This window comes from Thunnus maccoyii, chromosome 2 (genome assembly GCF_910596095.1).
Source record: "Thunnus maccoyii chromosome 2, fThuMac1.1, whole genome shotgun sequence".
In the NCBI taxonomy this organism is placed as follows: Eukaryota; Metazoa; Chordata; class Actinopteri; order Scombriformes; family Scombridae; genus Thunnus; species Thunnus maccoyii.
Genome location: NC_056534.1, coordinates 22,422,151 through 22,429,206, shown reverse-complemented (window position 1 = coordinate 22,429,206; position 7,056 = coordinate 22,422,151). Strand labels below are relative to the sequence as shown.

The 7,056-nt window shown below is 39.9% G+C and overlaps 1 long non-coding RNA gene across 3 annotated transcripts; it reads right to left on the bottom strand.

Annotated features, from left to right (window-relative positions):
- Positions 1–211: 211 nt before the first annotated feature.
- LOC121906340 lies at positions 212–4,960 on the bottom strand. 3 transcript variants are annotated; one of them, XR_006098603.1, is made up of 5 exons: positions 2,788–4,960; positions 1,243–2,211; positions 730–945; positions 500–607; positions 212–393 (listed from the first exon to the last, which is right to left on the bottom strand). It is a non-coding gene; the product is annotated as an uncharacterized LOC121906340 (long non-coding RNA). The 3 variants fall into 3 exon arrangements; XR_006098601.1 differs by having other exon boundaries at positions 730–1,341; positions 1,487–2,211; XR_006098600.1 differs by having other exon boundaries at positions 730–2,211.
- Positions 4,961–7,056: the final 2,096 nt, after the last annotated feature.

Below are 7,056 nucleotides of genomic sequence, written 5' to 3'. Positions count from 1 at the left end.
ACGGTTTTGAGGCACAACGTGGAGGTGCAGAACCACCTGATGTGAAGCAAAGGCCCCTGTGAAGTGCCTTAAAACGCACACCTACAAGTTGATTATCCCGCTTATACCATGGTCATTTGCCAAAAATATGAAACAAAAGCATTCGCAAATTTTTGGTGAAAACCACACTGTACTCGCTGGTAGATGTCATTGTTTGACATGTTTTATTTATTATTGTTTATTGACACAAAGATTGCAGGATTTGTTGGAGCATTTTGCTCTTAGGGGCTTCTCATCGAATGCTTCCATGGCCCTTTGATATGGGAAGTCCTTGAGGGGAGGCCCATTAATAGACAGCCGAATGCAGGCTGCTAGGTGCTCTCCTTGCAGTCTGTTCCTTAGGTTTGTCTTCACCTGCAAGCAGAGGGAGTATAATGAGAGAAGGTGGAGGGACAAAGAGTATTATAAATCACGTATTCAATTGCTTCAACTCTATTCATGGTGGAAAAGTCCCTCTCACAATTCATAGAGGAAACAGGCACCGTGAGCACAATGGCTGCTAGTTGGCTGAGGCATGGGTAGAGCTGGCCCCACTCATCATTTTGGGCATCATGTCGGCATCCATGATCTGATTTCAAGGAAATGAATAGACAGAAAACGTAATTCAAAATAAGCAATAGGTCAAGTTTATTTTAATTTACCCACACATTAACATAAATCTTTAAAGTAATATAAATATGAATATCTTACTTGCTCCCTGAACCTTGCCCAGAGTTGCTCCCTAGTCATCCCTCCCTGTCTTTGTTATTTTCCTCTGCTCCTCCTCTCCTCTTCATTCCTAATGCTGAAGACACCAAGACCTCTGGGGTCATCTAGGTCCTGGTGTAACTTTCCCAAGAAAGAACCAGGGGGCTGGGAATCACTGGCATTTTTAATGTATTTTCTAGAAGCCATAGTCACAGGGACCTAAAACAAGATGTTTCTGTTTTTTTGTTGTAGTTTTTTTGCTTGAAACTTACATAATTTCAATATTGAGTTGAAGAATAGTTTAATTATTGGTGACTGTACTTGTATGTACAATGTACAGTAGTTGTAGGCATCCCTGCTGTCCAATAGCCAGAAAGTTGAACTGCTCTTTTTTTGGAAGATCTTTGAGAGCCTTGACAGGTGGGGCAGCACATCCGCTTACATGTATACAGCTGCCACAAATCAGTATGTGGCACAAAAATTGTACAGCCCTTTTGCCAGCAGGCACTGGTTTACCTCCACCTCCTCAGCTAATGCTGCCAACATAGTGCTGAGGTTCTGTTGTAAATTGGTGATGGCCTGGTGCTTGGACAGCCAGCGAGTGTCTTTGACCTCCTAAAGCGTAAATTAAGGAGATAACAATAAAGGTAGATTGATTAGGTCAAACAGTTCTGGAGTTGTATTACAGATGTAATCTTATTTATAATGATTATTGACATTTGTCATTTTCTATTAAATTACTATTAAAATTTTCTATTACCTACACAGTCAAATCAGGCCTTTGATGCTGCTTGAAGGACAGCAGTCCTGTTGCAGCTATTTTTGAAATAAATCTGAAGCTGCTGCAGGTGCTCATTAAATGTATCCCTGTATGGCACGGTGCTGGATGCATCTTTACATGCAACAGACACCATCCATGGGAATTCGTCCTGCAGCTGTTTGGCAACCCCAGTATGCTGTTCTGCTTTAATCGAGTAAATACATATTTGTATCACATAATATAGCCTACTAGTAAGAATCCAGGTATGTAAATAGATTTTTTGATGTGTCATCACAGCTGCTCCATAAGTCCCCAGCCCAAACAGTTTGTGTGTGGGGAAGTTCTTTTTCTGGAGAACCCCCTTGAATGCAACCACTATTGTGTTTGACCTCCCATCTGGCACCGTGACGAGGTCTAGGAACACACTCCACAGTTTCCCCTCTTGGTCCATGTATCTGAAAATGATTAAAGCATTTTCATAGAAGACTATTAAATTAGGGATTACCGCAATACCGGTTGATAATTACATAAATTTTTTGCTTTTAGTAGCTGTCTCGCAGATCCAACTGGCCCATGATGGCAACGTCTGTGCTCTCATCAGCCTCAAGTCCTATGGCCACAGATGCCTGTATTGCTTTGAGGACGGGCTCCTCCACCGCCACAGCAAGGACCTCCACCATTTCATCGATTATGAAATGAGATCTGTAGTTTGTGTTTCTTCCAATCTATAAATGAAACAGAGCATGTATTATTTTTGCAATATTTTCATATAAGGTTATAATGAAAGCATCAAAATAGCTCAATATTGTATAGAACTTTTTACTTTGAGCTTTTCAAAATAATCACAACCAAGTAGCTCTGCCAAGTTCAACAGTGCTGGATAATTAGTGTGATGGGACTGTTATCGCTTTGTCAGGTGGTACAAACATTTAAAGGCCCTTATGATGGCTTCATGATCCAGGACAACAACAGGCTCGAAGGCATCCAAGACTGAGGAACCTGTGTGCATTGTAATTTGTAACATATAAAAAGAAACATAATACCCCAGCATGGCATGGGGTTTAACACTGTCCCTTCGATATTCACTTATCATGTGTCTGTCTAAACAGTCTAGGCGGTAAACCATTGAGCCCTCTTCAATAAATGGCCGCTTTGACACTCCCCTCTTGGCAGCATGTCTATGTTGCCTACATAAGTGGCAGAACATTCCTATAAAATGATGGATAGATTCATTAAGAATATTTTCAGTCATATATTTTAATTTATTTATTTTACACACTAATTTTGTATTTGAAACTTACCATTTGAAGTATGGTACAGCCAAGGCTTGTATCTTGGTATATTAGGCCAATCTGGTTCCCATCCAGACTTCCTGTGTTTAGAGGTTTTTTGGAAGCTTGTCTCATCTTTCTCTCTTTCCTCTGCCTACTCCTCTCCTGCTCCCCTTGCCTGTACATTTTCCTCTCCTTGCTTCCTCTCCTCTCTCTCCTCATCTGTCACTCCTTGAGTTCTCCTGTTCTCTTCCATCCCCATATTCAATCCATGTTCCCTCTCTGTCTATCAAGGTAAACAAACACTTAATAATTATATGAATTAATATAGTTATTTTTCAGTGACAGTAATAACTACTTTTTTTTTTTACAAGCTAGGTTACACCAATAGCTGTTGTGTTAATAAACACAGAGGTGCTTAATGTGCATGTTGATGCTGTGCACTGTTACTGTGGGACTGTGTAGAAGTAGAAGACTGCAGAATGACGTACAGAGAAGTAGAGTGAAAGAGGTAGGGTGAGTGCAGATAAAACCAGATATGCTATCAGTGTTAGCGGTTGCTACATAAAGTCCTCAACAGTTTGCCCGTCTCCAGTGCTTCACTCAACAACATAACAACAGCGTAACTGCACCTTTGTTACGTGTGTGTGTGACTCAGTCTAGCGGGCTCGTTGTGGGAAGTGAGTCTCTTCCAGTGTGTGAGAGAAGTACCAGCACGTTGCTGCAGCCACAGAAAAGTATACGCCATTAGCAGTATTCACATTACTTTAATCAGTCATAAAGTGTGTAGATAAGCTCAGGTTGTAATATAATAGTTACTGAAAGGCTGTGCTTTCAGTAACTATTACTATAACTAGGGCTGTCGCAATAAGCACAATATTGCAGTACCGCACTACAGACAAGCCAACAGTGGGGAATGGCAAGAAACCGCCACAACTGCGCTATGTTCACGTTTTTCCTTTTTTATGAGGCTAGGCCCTTCTTGCTTTAAACTTCGATGTGTGTGTATTGAATGTTGGGTGGCTGCCTGGGTCCAGTCCGGCGGCTCTGGAGTATCCTGCCCACTGTGCAGCATCTCGCGTGTTGAACGCCAGTTAATCTGGGAGGACTTTATTTAGCAACCGCTAACACTGATAGCATACATGGAGTCATCTGGGATAAGAGCAGCAGCGATGAAACCATGTATGTTATCAGTATTAGAGAGAAATAATTTGTCTCCTCCTAAATGTCTGCTCTGTTTACCTACCTCATGCTTTTCTTTTCCTTAGAAAATACTTAAGTAAGCTCATTTTCTTTTCTTTAATTTAAGATAGTTAGTTGGACCCGTAATGCATGCGCTGAATTCTGTAATGTGTCCGCAGAGGCAGGAATTTTTCTTTTGTGTGTTTGTGTGTTTGTTGTTGTTTTTTTTTTTGCTCTGGTGGCAAACTCCAAAATGTTATCAGCGGAAATACTGCAGTCAGACAGTTGTGCAACACAGACAGTTTGTTGAAGTTATCAGGCTTAAAAGAGGCATAGAGCTGAATATCGTCAGCGTAAGAGTGATAGAATATATCTCTAAATTTGCTAATAACATGACCTAAGGGAAGCATATATAAAGCAAATAAAAAGGACCCAAGATGGAACCTTGAGGCGCACCACAGGAAAGAGCATCAAGTCTGAGTGACAGAAAAACTCCTATCTGAGAGGTAGGAGGAAAACCAGTCCAGGGTGCTCCCTGAGACACACACCCACTGTTTAAGCCTTTCTATCATTATTCTGTGATCCACAGTGTCAAAAGCTGGGCTAAGATCCAGCAGCACCAAAATGGAGCACTCACCCACATCAGAAGACATCATTATGTCATTGGACACTCTTAGCAGTTGCAATGGAATGCTTCTGACGGAAACCTGATTGGAACTTGTCTAAAATGTGTGTAGTCAAGACAGCAGTGAGCTGCTGGCACCAACTTTCTATAAAATTTTTGAAATAAAAGGCAGCTTGGATATAGGCCTGTAGACACTGGGAACATACAGATCAAGGTTTGTTATTTTCATTTTACATGTAATGAGGGCAGCAGGAGCCTGTCCTCTGCTCTCCTCTCATCACCTTACACACTACCCTTTCCCCTCTTGCCTGCCCTGCACGTGTCACCGTTGAGCATTTTACTCATTTCAATAATGGATTTTTTCCAAAGAAGAGAGAAAAAATATTCACAAATGATGCTGAGATTTGGTAATGGTTTATTTTAAACCAATTACTCTTTTTTATATTTTGATCCCTCTTTTGCCTCTCAAAAATACAAGAGGGGCAACCTCCTCTGCCTCTATGGACCAGCCTCCTCTGCTGCTTACACATGGATTTTAACATGAAGATAAAAACACAAAGCACATGGACACATCCTATTGATACAAAAAGAATATAAACTGAGTATGTTAAAACTATTACTGACGGTAATGAATGTTCTGTGGTGTGCTACACATCTAAACCATTGACTGATTGATATAAAGAGGTCAGCCGTTACACATTGATTCCAGGTTTATATGGTGGAATTGTTTGTAATAAAGTAGCCATGGATCGCCCTGGCTGAAAACAGTGCTGTGTAAAACAATACAAGGGACTGTGTTGGTGCGTGTTATTTAAAGTGAGACGATGAAATATGATCCAGCAGTCCGGTTGGAGTAACAGATTATTGCATTTAAAGGCTGATCAGAAAAACACTGCACGGTAATAAAAAAAAGAAAAAAAAAAAAAAAAAAAAAGAGTATGTTAAAACTATTTGTCTCAAACAGTTATACAAATATATACATAATGTAAAATGTTAAGATTTCTTGCTCATGTCACCTTAAATAGAGAGATGGCAGAGGGGATTAAGGAGCCACTCTCAGTGAAACTGATAGGGTTTAGGGGACTGAACAGTAAGAGTTCTGATTTTGAGTTGTTGAGTTAAATAAAATGTTGTTTTTTTGGATCACCAGGTCTCAGGGGAAGGTATATCTGTGTGTCGTCTGCATAGCAATGGAAAGAGACATTGTGATGTTGGATGATTTGGCCAAATGGAAGTATGTAGATAGAAAATAAAATGCACCTAAAATTGAGCCTTGCAGTACATCACAGGTAATGTGAGTTGTAGAAGATGAGTAATTACCTATGGTAACTGACTAGGTTCTTTCTAAAAGGTAAGAATAAAACCAACTGAGTGCAGTATCCTTGATGCCAACCCAGGTCCAGCCGACTATCAACTTGTCTATTATAGTACCAAAGTACTTTGAAGACTCCACAATTTCTACCACCTGACAATTGACATGAACTTGATTAGACAACTCACAATGCTTGTGTGCTTGCAGAGCTGGTGGAGTGAGGGTTTTAAATACTGTACATTGACAGTATAACACAATACAGTATCCATTAAATTAAGGTTTATTTACATTGAACCATGGACCTAGGGATCTGGTTTGTTTGGTGTTGTGTGCTGTACATATAATATAGCACCTTGAGGCGAATTTGTGATATTGGACTATATAAATAAAATTGACTAGCTGGTGTGAGGCATTACAAGCCTTTTCAGGCACTTCTGTAACTCAGATACATTGAAACTTTCAGGAAAATCAATTTCTCAGTTTCCAGCAGCTGGTCATACATTGACATTGAAACAATAACAATACCTTATCATCTCCTTTGTTTTCTTTTGCTCTTCTCACTCTCCTATCTGTTTATTCATTTTTGAATGTACAGCCTTCTCATCGCTTGATTTGCAACATTATCAGCAAACTAGAAATTGTTTTGAAATCTTGAAATTTTTTGAAATCTTCCATCATCAGCAGATGACTCTGTCTTTAACTGTCACTGTGGAAAGACAACTCATAGGTGTGAGGTGGCCTGGGGCACGGGATGCTCATGTCTGTCAGAGTCAGTCAGTCTATATTTTTGTGCAGCTTCATTTGCATTAGACCAGACCTTGGTTTCACATAGATAATATTAGGCTGGTCCACAGACATAAGCCAGGCTCAGTTTTACTTTGTTGGTGAACTATATGTAAGACAACCACCATTAAAGGATATGTTCAAAATGTTTTGAGTGTGTCTTAAAACTACATTCAGGTGCCCAAATGAACATGTTTTTCTTGTTGTAATCATTCCTCCTGTTTATACTGACCTCTCCCCTGTGTGCTTTCAATGTTAGTGACAAAAATATATTTAAAAGTTTATCTGAAGATATGAGGCCTCAGCCGCCTGAATTAGTCTTATAAAGTCAATGTCTTCCACAGTTAGTCTTTTTAATACAAAAATCCTTCTTTGTGGCAATGTTTTTCTGTTCAGT